General features: G+C 37.4%; 1 pseudogene; it reads right to left on the reverse strand.

Annotated features, from left to right (window-relative positions):
• Positions 1 to 447: 447 nt before the first annotated feature.
• Positions 448 to 12,458, reverse strand: LOC114053578 (annotated as a pseudogene).
• Between the last annotated feature and the right edge of the window lie 3,026 nt (positions 12,459 to 15,484).

Here is a 15,484-nt window from a genome sequence, read left to right on the forward strand (position 1 = left end):
GACAGTGGGAAGAGCAATATATTTGAACACAGAAGACCTGTGTTCAAATCCTAACTCTGCCATTTACTTCCTGTATGACCTTGGATAAACTGCTTCACCTTTCTGGATCTCAATTTTCCTCATATGTAACATGTGGGGAGGGTTGGACTAGATGGCTTTTAATGTGCCCCAAGGCTCCAAGTCTATCATTCTATGAACTAATGCATGATTATGTACTTAAGTATATGAAGTTGTTATTGTAAATGGGTTTTCACCCAAATCTGAGGAGTTTTGTATGTTGTTTTGTATACACAAAGACATAACTCAGAATCCATGGAAAGTGTCTTGATGACAAGGAATGGATTTCTTGCTTAAAGGGTGGAGTTGGTATGACTACTTCCTGGGAAAATTTCAACAGCTTCAAGCACATAAAGGAAGCCGTTTTCTCAACATTGTCTTTATTTCCGGCTACCTCCCTGGAGACTTTGGAGAGAAAATTCCCCCTTAGATGGGATTGGGACATCTCTGTTAGTTGAACTTAGATCTTATCTCACTCCAGGCTAAAAAGGTCATGCACTCTTTTGTGTTTTCTGCTATATTCTAATCTGTATAACTTCTCCGATTTATATTTGCTATGTGTTTGGAGAAACAGGTTCATGCTATTAGATAATTGTGATAGTCTTTTGCGTAACCAGTGTTTGGTGGGAAGGAGCCAAGTTAACAAACATAAGCTAAATACAAACCTTTCCTTGATTGGCTAGCAATTAGAGAATCATCTTTTGTTCTATACTTGTTGTACTCCTACATCAGTTATCTACTTTATATCTCTACTTGGTTGCTCTGTAGGCATCTTAAACTCAACATAGCCAAAACAAAACCCATTGTCTTTCCTTCAGAACCTTCCTCCTCCTCCTGACCTCCTGATTTCTGTTGAAGCTAAAACCATTCTTCAAATCACTCAGGTTTGATTCCTAGATGTAATCCTTATTTCATCTTGAATATCCTTTCTCTATTCTCACACCACAACCATCCTAGTCCAAGCCCTTATCCTCTCATATCTGGACTATTTCAATAACCTTCTAATTAATTAGTCTCCCTGTATCCAGTATGTTCCCCCTTCCAAGTTATCTGTCTGTCATATAGCTGCCAAAATGGCATTGCTGAAGTGGTGTCTGACCATGACAACTCCTCTGTTCGGGAAGGTTCAGTGGCTCACCATTAGTTTTAGGTCAAAATACAAATGTCTTTATTTGACACTTAAAGCACTTCACAATCAATATCCATCCTATTTACCTAGGGCAATTACAAAATACTTTACCTCGTGCATTCTATATGAAAATCAGACTGGCCCTTTCATTTTTTTTTTTTTTACTAAGGATTGCTGTCCACAGCATATAGATAATGTTCTGCATCCTGTCTTCATGCTTTTACACAGGTTGTCTTCCATATCAGGAATGCTATCACTTCTCACCTCTAGCTTTTGGGATGGCTATTTTTCTTCAAGGCTCAGTTCAAGTGCCACCTCCTTCAAGTGGCCTCTCCAATTTCCCTAGTTGTTAGTGTTCTCCATATATTGCCTATTTATTTTTATATATCCTATATTTACTTATTTGTGAAGATGCTACATTCCTCTATAGAATGTAAGTTCTTGAGAACAGGGACTGCTTCACTTTTGTGTTTGTAACCCCAGTGTCTAGAACAATAATCTGATGCAAATTAAGCATTTAATTGATTAATTGGTTGGTTTGTGTGCCTGATACTCAGGAAAACAAGGATATTGAATGTGTTCATAAAGTTGCAGACAATTTGGAAAGAAACAAGGTACTTTCCAGAGGACACAAGAGGCCAGCAAGGCACAGTCTGTTTTAGAGAGATTTTTTCTTTTCTTTTTTGTTATTTCTTTCTTTAGGATTTTATTTTTCCCCAGTTACATGTAAAAACAATTTTATACATTCTTTTTTTAAACTTTGAGTTCCCAATTCTCTCCTTTCCTCCCCCACCCCCATTGAGAAGGCAAGCAATTTGATATAGGTTATATATGTGTAGTCCTGCAAAACATTTCTATAACAGTCATGTTGTGGAAGAAAACAGACCAAAAAAAAACCCTCAAGAAAAAAATAAAGAAAGTAAAAAACACATGCTTCAATCTGTATTCAGACACCATCAGTTCTTTCTCTGGGGATGGATAACATTTTTCATCATAAGTCCTTCAGAGTTGCCTTGGATGATTGTATTGCTGAGAACAGCTAAATCATTCATAGTTGATCATCTTACAATATTGCTGTTACTTTGTACACAGTACATTTCATTTTGCATCAGCTCATGTAAATCTCTCCAGGTTTTTCTGAGAACATTCTGTCCATCATTTCTTATAGCACAATAGTATTCCATCACAATCACATTAATTGATAGGCATCTCTTCAATTTCCAGTTCTTTGCACCCAGAAAAGAGCTGCTATAAATATTTTTATACATATATGACATTTTCCTTTTTGTTTTTTATCTCTTTTGGAATACAGACATGGAATAAGCCATGAAAGGGGCCCCGAGGGGTCAGGAAGGCCCAAAGGAACCAAAGGGTCTAGGCTTTGTACCCCACCTGTCTTGGTCTTCTGGAAGAAGCTAAGGTCTTGGTGCAGCAGGGTAGAAAAGAGCAGATACAGAATGCGAAGATTGATTCAGGAGAGGACGATGGTGAAGAGACCTTCTCGACAGCCTGCATAGAATAAGCTGTGGGGATGAGAAAAATAGAGACATAAGGAGGCATACAGGTAGGAAAGAGATATAACTGGGACACATGGGAAGAATGGATGAGAAAGAGAGAAGAAAATCAATGGGGCAGGAGGGATAAAAGTGAGGGAAAGACAGGGAGATTACATAGGAGAGGGAAACAGAAGAAATGGCACCAGGAAGAATAATCACTTAGGTCATATGTGGAAAGAGGAAGGACATGACATGGGAAACCTGAGGAGCAGAAGAAGGGTGTTTAATTCAAATGCACAAGCTTTTATTGAGAACCTACTCTGTGTTCAGCTGTCTACTACAGGATGTTATGATTATGAGAGAAGGGTTATGAGATAACCCCATCAGAAAGGAATGAAGTCTCTGTCACTTCCACCTGATTTGACTCTATCTTTCTAGATTCCTACTCTCTGTCTCAGTTCCCCTGGCCATCCCTGAGTTCTAGATCAAGTTTTGTCACTGCTACTCTAGGGATCCCTCTTAATCTTGGCAGAGGAAACCCATTTTCCTTTCAGTTTATCCAAGACAAGTTTGGAAATTTTGAGAATAATTCACTGAGACTCTAAACTCTAAAAGGTAATGAAGTAATAAAGAATCTAAAAAGTCAGTTAAAGAATCAAAAATGTTTCTGAAAAATTGGAGGAAATACAATAAATCTACATAAATGAACATTTTTAAATAATAACAATAGAACCCAACAGCAAGAGAAAAAGTAATTCCATTTAAAACAATTAAAGAATGCATAAAATATCTGGGATACTTACCAAGATTCACACGAGAACAAATAAAGAAAACTATATACTATTTTTTACAAAAACAAACTGACTGAAATAATTAGAAAAATATTAATTCCACGTAAGTAGGATGAGTCAATATAATAAAATGGCAATGCTACTTAAGTTAATTTACTTATTCAGTGCCATGACAATCAAACTAATAAAGGATTATTTCATACAACTAGAAAAATAATAACAAAATTCATATAGAGGTTTAAAAATGTCAAGAATCTCATGAGCAAGAATGAAGAAAAAAATGAGAAATCAAAAGGCCCTAATCATACTAGATCTCAAATTATTAAATAAAGGAATAATTCTCAAAAGAATTTGGTACTGCTTAAAAAATAGAGATTGATCAGTGGAATAGATTAGATATACAACATAAAGAAACAAGTTAATCTAGTAGTCTAATGTTCAATATACACAAAGACCCTTGCTACTGAGCAAAGGATTCACCCTTTTTTTTAAACTGCTGGGAAAACTGGACAGTGGTATGGAAAAAAATAATAAATACCACACACCTTATGCCAAGATCAGCTCCAAGTGGATAGGTCTAGATATAAAAGGTCACATCTTAAAAACAAATTAGATCAATCATATCAAAAAATCAACAGAAATCATATGATTATCTCAATAAATGCAGAAAAAGCTTTTGAAAAAGTATGAACACCCACTCTTATTAAAACACTAGAAAGCATATGAATAAATGGAGTGTTTCTTTAAATGACAAGTAGAACCTGTCTAAAACCATCATCAAGAATTATCCGTATTGAGGATAAGCTAGAAGCCTTCCCAATAAGATCAGGGATAAAGCAAGGATGCCCATTATCACCACCATTATTCAATATTGTATTAGAAATATTAGCTATAGCAAGAAGAGAAGAAAAAGAAATTGAAGGAATTTGAATAGGCAAAGAAGAAACAAAACTATCACTCTTTGCAGATTCTATGATGGTATACTTAGAGAATCTTAGAGAATCAAGTGAAAAATTACTTGAAATAATAAACACATTTAGCAAAGTTGCAGGATATAAAATAAACATACATAAATTATCAATATTTCTATATATTATGAAGAAAGTCCAGCAGCAAGAGAGAGAAAGAAAAATTCCCCTTAAAATAATGGTAGATCATATAAAATATTTGGGAGTCTATCTGCCAAGATAAATCCAGGAAATATATGAACACAATTACAAAATACTTTTCACACAACTAAAGTCATATCTAAACAATTAGAAAAATACTAATTGCTCATGGGTAGACTGAGCCAATATAATGAAAATGACAATTCTACCTAAATTAATTTACTTATTCAGTAGCATACCAATCAAACTACCAAAAATTAAGTTATAGAGCTAGAAAAAATAACAAAATTCATCTGGAAAAACAAAAGGTGAAGAACATCAAGGAAATTAATGAAAAAAAAACATGTGAAGGAAGGTAGCCTAGCCATATTAGCTCTCAAACTATATTATAAAGCAGTAGTCATTGAAACAATTTTATATTGGCTAAGAAATACAGTGGTGGATCAGTGGATTAGTTACACAATACACAGTAGTAGATGACCATAGCAATCTAGTGCTTGACAAACCCAAAGATCCAAGCTTTTGGGACAAGAACCCACTAATTGACAAAAATTGCTGGGAAAACTGAAAAACTGTTTGACAGAAACCAGCTTTAGGCCAGCATCTCACACTATATACTACTATAAAGTTAAAATGGGTACACGATTTAGACATAAAGGATGATACCATAAGCAAATTAGGGGAGCATGGAATAATTTACCTATCAAACTTATGGATAAGTAAAAAATTTATGACCAAACAAGAGATAGAGAGCATTACAAGATGTAAAATAGATAATTGTGATTATATTAAATTGAGGAGTTTTTGCACAAACAGTCAATGCAACCAAGATTCATGGGAAAGCAGAAAATTGGGGGAAATTTTTCACAGCAAGTATCTCTGATAAAGGTCTCATTTCTCAAATATATATAGAATTGAGTTAAATTTATAAGAATGCAAATTGTTCTCCAAATGACAAATGGTAAAAGGATGTGATCGATAGTTTTTGGATGAAGAAATCAAAACTATCTGTAGTCCTATGAAAATGTTTTAAATCAGTAGAAATGTAGATTAAAACAACTTTGAGGTGCCACTTCACACCTATAAGATTGGTTAATATGACAGAAAAGGAAAATGATAAATGTTGATGGGGATATGGGAAAATTGGAACACTAAGCACTGTTGGTGGAACTGTGAACTGATCGAACCATTCTAGAGAGCAATTTGGAATTACACTAAAAGGGTTATAAAACTGTGCATATCCATTGATTCATCAATGGCACTACTAGGTCTGTATTCTAAAGAGTTCTTTTTTTATTCGTTTGTGTGTTTGTTTGTTTTGTGAGGCAATTGGGGTTAAGTGACTTGCTCAGGGTCACACAGCTAATGAGTATTGTTTCTGAGGCTGTTTTTGAACTTAGGTCCTCCTGACTCCAGGGCCAGTGCTTTATCCACTGTGCCACCTTGCTGCCCTGAGGTGTTTTTTTTTAAAGGGGAAAGGACCTATTTGTACAAAAATATTTATAGCAGCTCTTTTTGTGATGGCAAAGAATTGGAAATTGAAAGGATGTCCATCAGTTGGGGAATGAACAAGTTATGATATATAACTGTAATGGAATACTATGTGCTATAAGAAATGAAAGGCAGGATGATTTCAGAAAAATCTGGAAAGATTTTTATGAACTGATGCAAAGTGAAGTCAGCAGAGCCAAGAGAACATTGTACAGAGTAACAATAATACTGTATAATGATCAACTCTGAATTACTCAGATATTCTCAGCAATCTATGACTAATCCAAAGAACTCACGGTGAAAAATGCTATCTACCTCCAGAGAAAGAACTCGTGGTGTCTGAATGCAGACCAAAGCATATTATTTTTCACTTTTTCTTTTTTGGTCTATGTTTTCTTTTACAATAAGACTAATGTGGAAACATATTTTGCATGATTTCACACATAAAACCAAAATTAAATTGCTTATCACCTCAGGGAGGGAGGTGGTAAAGGAGAAAAGGAGACAATTTGGAACTCAAAATTTGTTTTAAAAAAATGTCAAAAATTGTTTTTTACATGCAATCAGCATGTAAATATTTGACAGAGGAAACCCATTTATTTCAAATATTTTTGAAAGGAACAAAAAATAAACAAATTCAAGAAACTTGGAAAAAATTACCAAGATTTATGGAGAGAAGCAAAGTTCATGACCAAAAAAGAGAGAGAAAACATCAGAAGATAAGATAGCTAACTTTGAATACATAAAATTTAAAAGATTTTGCATAAAGAAATCCAATTAAGTTAAGATGAAAAGGGAAAAAATTAACTAGGAAAAATGTCTTTGTTAAAGTTCTTCATTTCCAAGATACATGTATGGGGAACTGATTCAAATTTATAAGAATAAAAGTCATTCTCCAATTAATAAATGATCTAAGGATAAGTACAAGCACTTCTCAAGAGACAAAATCCAGGCTTTTAGCCATATGAAAAAATGCTCTGAATTACCATTAATTTTTAAATGCAAATTAAAACAACTCTTTAGACAACCTTAGATCCATCAGACTGACAAAGATGACAAGAAAAAAGAAAATAACAAATGCCAGAGGCTCTGTGGGAAAACAGGCACACTGATGTATTGTCGATAGACTGTGAATGAGTATAACCATTTTGGAAAGGAATTTGGAATTATATACAAAAAGTTAGTAAATGGTGCATGATGGCCTTTGACCCAGCCACACCACATTAGGCCTTTACCCAAAAGAGATCAAAGAAATAGGAAAAGATCCTAAATATACAAAAAACCCTTATAATAGCTCTTTTTTGATTGCCAAAAAAAAAAAAAAAAACAAGCCTGGAAGCTACAAGGATGCTCATTAATAGAGAATGACTGAACAAATTATGGCATATGGATGTGGTGAAATACTATCATGCTATAAGAAACGAGGAAATGGACAATTTCAAGAAGACATAGAAAGATACATGAACTAATACTGAGTGAAATGAGCAGAACCAGAAGAATAGTTTATACAATAACATCAATGGTATAAAAATGAACAATTTTGAGGACTTTTATAAACTGAGGAAGAATGAAATGAGCTGAAGAAGAACACTTTCTATACAAACACTATAAAGACAAACAACTTTAAAAGTTACAAGAAATATATTTAATACAATAACCATCCATGATCCAGAGAATCAATAATGACGTATATAATCCACTTACTGAAAGGTGCTGGATTTAAGGTACAAAATGACATTTTTTTAAACACAACCAATGAGGGAATTTGTTTTGTTTGACTATGCATATTTGTTACAATAATTTTGTTTTTCCTTTTCTTTTTCCAGTGGGGTAGGGAAGGAGGAGATTTCTTCTCGTTATTTTTTTTAATTTAAAAACAAACCCATAAAGAGATGAATTATGTGGGTGAAGCTTCTTTGTACCAATCCTGATTCAATTCCAGCAACAAATTGGCCAGCTCATCTAGCTAATAGGGCATACACCATCATCCACCCCAGTATTTCCCTTACCTCAACGCTTCTTAGTAGAAACCAGTCCCAAAGTCTCCTTTTTCAGATGGTAGGTATTTCCCAGTCTTACTAGTGGGAACAGTCAGGGTATTTGACTATTTTTTTTGGCTGAAGGTTAACTCCCATAGTACACCATAGTATACATACTCCTGTAGTACATCATAGTACACATGCAATTTACATATAAGCTACCTGTGATCATGGACAACTCCTTGAAATGATACCCAACTAAAACAGAGTCTTCCATCTCTCTTCTGAAAGATAATTATGGCCATTCTCCCACAAGGGAGAGGTTGTCTTAACCACCAAAGAATTTTCAATGTATGAAGGGACTCACAAAATAGTGAAGGAAAAATCAGAAAAATCAATGGAACATATAATAAATGTGACAGGAATTTTGAGAAGAGAAACCTAAATGTTTTCTAAGGTGATCAAGAGAAGTTTCATGGTGAAAGTATGTCTCAAGATGGCTAGGATTTGGATAGGCTGAGAGGAAGAGAAAAGATATCCAAGATAAACTTGAGGGAGTAGAGAGGAACTGGTAAAGTGAGAAGAAACATAGAATGTTTAGGGGATATTAAAGAAACTGGACTAAATGGAGCAAAGAATTTACATTGGGGAGAAATGGGAGGTAAAAATGCATATGCTGAATGGGACCATATTATGGGATGAACTTTGGATGAACCTGTGGATCATAGAAGCCACTAATGGTAATGATATGATAAAAACAATGGTTTGGGGAAGGTGAATATGGACATGGTATACAACATCTATTAAAGGAGACTGCTACCAACCTCAAGAAAAGAGGATACTTGAAACCCAGCAATAAGATGATGAAGGCCTATATTAGGATATTGGTAGTGGAGAAAGAAAAAAAATAGGGAAATGAGAGCTATTTTAAAGAAAGAAATGAGAGAACTCAGTGGCTGTTGGAAATGAGTGGAGTAGAAAAAAGGTTCAAGAATGGCTCGAGGTTCTGAGACTGAATGACTGTGAGAATAGTAATATCAAAAAAAAAAAAAAAAGAAGGAGAAGAAAAAGGAGGGAGGAGTTAGGATTAGGTGTGGAAACTAGGTCCAAGGGGAGGTGATGTGGAGGACCTGGAGAGACATGTAATGTTTGAAGTGATATGAGTTGAGTTGAAAAAAGGCAATGTGTCATGCAGTGAAGATGGAGATGTCCAGCTGGCAGTAAAGATAACAGAACTGGAACTCAGGCTCCAATATCAGGACTGGAAATATAACTTCAGAAGCCATCAGAATGGAGATGACTATAAAACCATGAACATGAATCAGCTCCAAAAAATACAGAGGGAAGAAAATTGGAGGCTTGTATACTAGATTGAACCTTGAGGAATGGTTAGAGAACAAACCCATAAGCATAAGCAGAGTAGTCAGAAAGGTAAGAACAATATGGGGGTACTGCAGTACAGAAGCTAAGAGTGGAGAGCATGTCAAGGAAGAGGTATTCAACATTAAATGCCACAGAAAGATGAAGTATCAGAAATTAGAGGAGTGGCCTTGCTTTTGGCAACAATAAAGTCACTGAAGTCTCTTGAGAATAGTGTTTCAGTAGACTGATTGGGACAAGAGAGATGACACGGAGTTAAAGATGATGAAGAAATGGAGGCAATGGTAGTAAATCATTCTACCTTTCGATAAATCAGCAAGAATTTATTAAGCACCTACTATGTTCCTGGGACTGTACTAGGTGCTGGAGATATAAAGGGAAAAAAAACTCTAGCATTGAGGCAGCTAGGTGGTGCAGTGGTTAGAGTACCAGCCCTGGAGTCAGGAGGACCTGAGTTCAAATCTGGCCTCAAACACATACTAGCTGTGTGACCCTGGGTAAGTCACTTAACCCCAATTGCCTAAAAAAATCCCTAGCATATTGGCAATAAAAGGTCAGTAACTAGAAGGACAATAGGAAAGCTTCTTTCAAGATGAGACTTGGATGTGTTTGTAAATGGAGAGAGTGGAATGTAATTGGCAAATATGACAAAAATAAAAGCAGTCAATGTTGCAGGAAGACACACATACAAATGGCTTGATTTTTGATAGAACTATGAAGTGGGTGCCAGGAAGAGTTGCAGGAAGACACACATACAAATGGCTTGATTTTTGATAGAACTATGAAGTGGGTGCCACTCTGAATTATGCAGGAAAAGTGCCAACTCATCAATCCCACTCCTGGACATATACCTCAAAGAAGTCAAATACAGAAACAAAAGTTCAATAGATACTAAAATTTTCAAAGCAGTACTCTTTCTGGGAGAGAGGGAGAGAGAGAGAGAGAGACTGCTCATTGATTTGGAAATGGCTAGAAAAAGCTTAGATTAAAAAAGTGAAGGAATAATATTATGACAGAAATAATAACAGTAATAATAAGAATGACAAATATGAGAGACTCAGAAACATGGGAAGACTTGTATAACTGATGTAGAACAAAATAAGCAGAGCTGAGAAAGCAATACATAAAATAACCATGATGGTGTAAATTAAAAGATTACTAAAAAAAAAAAAAGTCAAATTCTGAGTAACTGAAAAACAAATGAAGGTCCTGAGAACAAATAACCAAAAACATACCTCCCCCGTCATGGCAGAGAAGTTGGGACCTACTGGGATAGAACATTGTCTACATCACCAGGGATAATCTGATGTTTGTTTTAATTAACTTGCCACAGGAAGGGTTCAGTCTGGAGTTGGGGGAGTAGAGTTGGAATGATTATGATGTAAAGATAAAAAGCATCAATAGAATTATTTTGAAATAGAAAGGGAAATTATTTTGAAATAAAAAGGGAAAAATAAAAGGAAATGATAAAGAAATCTAAGATGGTAAACCTGGTCTAAAGAGAGAAATGAAAGATGCTGAGGAAGGAGGAAACAATCCTGAAGGAAAGGTCCTTTCAGGAGTCTGGAAGGGATGAGAAAGAGGACAGACATGGTGGATGTATCCAGCTGGAGCCAGATTTGGATGAATACGCACTATGGGTAAAGCCTGCACATGTGAGGCAATGGGCAGCAGGGAATAGCAATGGAAACTCTTGAAGAAAGTGGCATGAAGGGTCCCTGAGAAGTCTAGGCTGAAATGACATCAAGATGAAGAGGAAATGTGTCCCTCAAAATGTATGTTCTTCATTTACAGGAACCTTATTTGCACTTGTGTGCATCTGAATTTGTTCTGTGCACACAGGCAGTGCTTAATACATACTCTTGAGTGAGTGAATGATTTAATAAATGAACGCACTCCAATGATGGTATCTGTATTCCCTCCTTCCTCAATGAGGGTGGTTGCTTCCTGAGGCTGGGGTCCATGTCTCCTACCTCAGAGTAAGAGCAATCAAAGAGTCAAGAACCAAGCTTCTCTTTTTATATCCCCAGGTCTATCTAATAGGAAGGAAAAGTTCTCTACCCTTGGGGAGGGCAGGCCTCTGAATTCAGAGGCAGCTGACCAATGAATATCACAAAGGATCTGGGTGATGAGAAGTGCCCTCAGAGGATCATTAAATCTTAGAATTTTTATCAACCCTTCTCATTTCACAGAAGAGGAAGCTGAGATCCAGAGACATAAAATGACTATCTCAGGATCACACAGATAATAAGTGGCAGAACCCTAAAGGAGATGGACATGATTTCCTTACCTCACCCCCCTGGCCAAGTCACTGACCTTCCAAGGGAGAAGAGACACATGAAGAAAATGGCAGTGGCAAAGGCATCAGGGTCAAAGTCCTGGCCCAGGATGTCAGTCACACGACCAGTGTAGTGGGGGAGATCTCACCTGGGGTGGAATTATGAGCAGTGTAGGTTGGGGGCAACATCAAAGATCCCTTTCTATGTCCACTTAGATTCATTCCTCCACCCCCCCTCCCATCTTGTCCATTTACCTACGACTGCAGCAGCCAAGAAGATGAAAGCAGCAACAAGGAAGGGGAAGTCAGGCCAGGACAGTCTCATCAGCCTCTACATCATGGTTTTGCTTTTCTGGCCTTGCTGTGCTGAGGGAAGGGGTTCTGAGGGGCTCAACACCTTCCATACACTCCAGCCCAGTCCTACTCCTCCATAAGATACCAGCATCCATGTCGATGGGGCTGAGCCTAGGAGCACAGGTGGGGCACTCAAAGCCCCTGGAACCAGGGCCTTCAGGGACAGGAACAGGGGGGTGCTCAGGTACAAGGTAGGCAGTAATTCCTCCACCTTCCCAAGTCCCCCCAATAAACTTAGAACTCCCCACAGCACCCCCACTCGAAAGGCCCCCTCCCCCCAGAGCCCAGAGAGCCCAGGAAGGAATACAGTGCATTCCATTTCCTGCAACAACCACAACAAAGTCAGGTCAGTCAGGAGGATGGGAACCCAGAGCTTTAGGGCAGGGAGCTGCATGTTGGGGTCTGTAAAAGAAAAAGGAGAGATTATGAGAGGCAGCACCTCCAACCAAGTTCCATATTCACCATATCTCTGGCCACCTCCCTCCCTACTAGAGTCTTCCTCCTTCCCCCCCACCTCCCCACCCCAACCCCACCCCTCCAGCTTGCTCAGCAAGTTGCCAGGCATAGCTTGATTGATTAGCTCTTACGAGTCAGAGCTATTAGGGGTCATAGAGCCCATTTAGTCCAACACCCTCTTCCACATGTCAGGAAACTGAGGTTCAGAGAAATCAAGTGACTAGCCCAGGGTCAGACAGGTAGTAAGTGACAGGGCAGAGGTTGAGATGTGACACCCCCTCCCCTTCCATGTTTGGAGATCTTTCCATTTCCCCACACTGCCTTTCCCTTAAGCCCTCAGGAGTTGGAGCTGTTTCTTTTAGGCATGTTCTCACCTTCATTCTCATAGGGAGAGGCAAAGAGGTAGAGAATCCCTCTAATTTTGGTGATGGTGCAGGGGACGAGGAGAGGCTAAAGGAAATGAGGGGCAGGACCCTCTCTCTAAAAAATCTCCAAATGCGACCCCTTCTCTTGCTCAGTCCTCATCTCCCCACCCAGGTGTTACTCTCCCTCATCCCTGGAGTCTGTGATTGTCCAGCTCAGGAGGGGTTTGGTGACATCAGATCAGAAGAAATCAAGGCTAAAGCCACAGGGGTTTCCACATGTTTCCCTGGCAAGGACTTGCCTATCAGCAGCAATAATGCTTGAGCTGCAGCTGGGAAGATCCTTGCTTCATTCTCCAAGGATCTGAGCTGTAGCTCCGCTGAGCTCCTTCTCCAAATCTAGATGCCCCACTCCTTCTGTGAAAGCCTCAGTGCGCTAGCAGGCCTCAGTTTAAATTTAGCTCCAGTGCTCCTGATCCCCACAGGTCACAGGTCCCTGTACTGAGTTCTCTTTACAGAGAACTCTAGAAACCCCTAAACCAAGGGTTCCTAAATTTTATAATTGAGACAATCTATTCGTTTCTCGACATCCTGCCCTGTATGTCACCCCTGCAAGGGCGTTGTGTGACATCAACTGTGGGGTATTAAATTTAAAGTGAATTAAAATGAATTGGGCTTGAAGAATTATGTAAATCAAGACGAGGAATCTTCGAGTCAAGGCTGGAGCGCTGAACAAAGGCTCACTGCCAACCCCACTCACCCTAAGTGACTCAACTTCTTTGAAATTTGTTCAAAGTGTTTAATTAGTTTTTTTGAAGTATTGATTTTTTAAGAGTTTTGCTAATTGAATGCTCAATTCATTGATCTGTTCTCTCCTTTGTTGAAACTGCTTAGAATGATAATTTTTCCTCTATGGATTGCTTTGGGTGCATTCCAAAAAATATCGGTATGTTGTCTCATTGTTTGGGGCATCTAGTTGGTGCAGAGTACTGGGCCTGGAATCAGAAAGACTCATCTCCTGGAGTTCAAATCTGGCCTCAGAAACTTAGTACTAGTTGTGTGACTCTGGGCAAGTCAGCTAACCCTATTTACCTCAGTTTAATCATCTGTAAAATGAGCTGGAAAAGAAAAGGGCAAACCACTCCAGTATCTCTGTCAAGAAAACCTCAAATGGAATTGTGAAGAGTCGAAAGTCACTGAACAACTCATCCTTATTTTCTTTGATGAAATTATCTATAGTTTCTATGGGAAAGATTATGTGGTATAGAGGCAAAAAACCTGAGCTGAGACTCCAGGGTATAGCTCTAATCCCTATTCTTTCATAATTTTGCTGTATGACTTTGGGCAAGTTACTTCCTTTCTCTGGGACTCAGTTTCCTCATTTACCCTCTGAAGGAGTTGACTTATATGACCTCTAAGGTTGTTAGGATCTCTAAGATTCATTCCTGTTTAACAGTCTATGAATCTATTAGTAGTCAGGAAGATGAAGAAGTTGGCTCCTAAATCTATCTGTCTGTCTATCTATCTATCTATCTATCTATCTATCTATCTATCTATATCATATATAGCCATGGTTCTGATAGGGTTCAAGTCTAATGGTGCTTGGGAAGAGACAAGATAAATATGAATTTCAATGAATTTAAGTGTGACTTCAAAATACTTTATTTCTGAAATAACCATCAAACATTAGCTGTGGAAGAGACTAGATACCAGCTTAATATTCCAGTCTTCAGTCCTTAGCACAATGACTGACACATAATAGACACTTAACAAATATTTATTGACTATTGACTATGCTGCAGTGAAACAGAAGTACAAAAAAGGGTAGAAATTTGTTCAAAATTATACAGCTGATGTTACCAACCTTATATTGTAGAGTATATGAGTGTCATATACTGAGAAATAGGAATGAGATTCCAAGAGGCAGTGTGAGCTAGTGAATAGAAGGCCAGCATTGGCATCAGTATAACCTTCATTCAAATCTCACCTCTAATGCATACTAGTTACAATTCCCTGGGCAAATCACTTAATATTTCAGTTCCCTAGGAAACTTTCTAAATCTTTATAAAATAGCTGCTGATCTGTATAAACAGAGGGAGCTTCATAGTCAGGACTCCCTATCTCTATAAAAATCACAGGTTTGGGTAAAATAATAATAATAATTTCTATAATAATGTAACATTTGGGCAAACAAGAACTTTGAGGAAAATCAGGAAGCAATCTGCCGAAAACATATTTAGATTAGTTTCTTGCACCATATGCCATTATAAGCTCCAATCAGAGTAAATCAGAACAAAAAAAGAAAAACAGGAAGTTATGTTCACAACTATGTTTAGAAAGGAGAATATTCATAACCAAAGAGAAGAACAGAGGTGATCTTAAAAGATAAAAGAGACCATTTTGATGGTGTAAAATTTATAAGCTTTTGCATGGACAAAAGAAATTTGGCTACAATAAGAAATAGAAGTTAATGAATTGGGAAAAAATTGATTGTCACATGTCTGATAGAAGTTGCATATTCAAGATAATATAGGGAATTTTCTTACAAATTGCATATATGTCTTATATATCCAAAATATATAGAGGATTGTCTTAGTATTAT

This window comes from Vombatus ursinus, unplaced genomic scaffold (genome assembly GCF_900497805.2).
Source record: "Vombatus ursinus unplaced genomic scaffold, bare-nosed wombat genome assembly UNPS02014811.1, whole genome shotgun sequence".
Taxonomy (NCBI): domain Eukaryota; kingdom Metazoa; phylum Chordata; class Mammalia; order Diprotodontia; family Vombatidae; genus Vombatus; species Vombatus ursinus.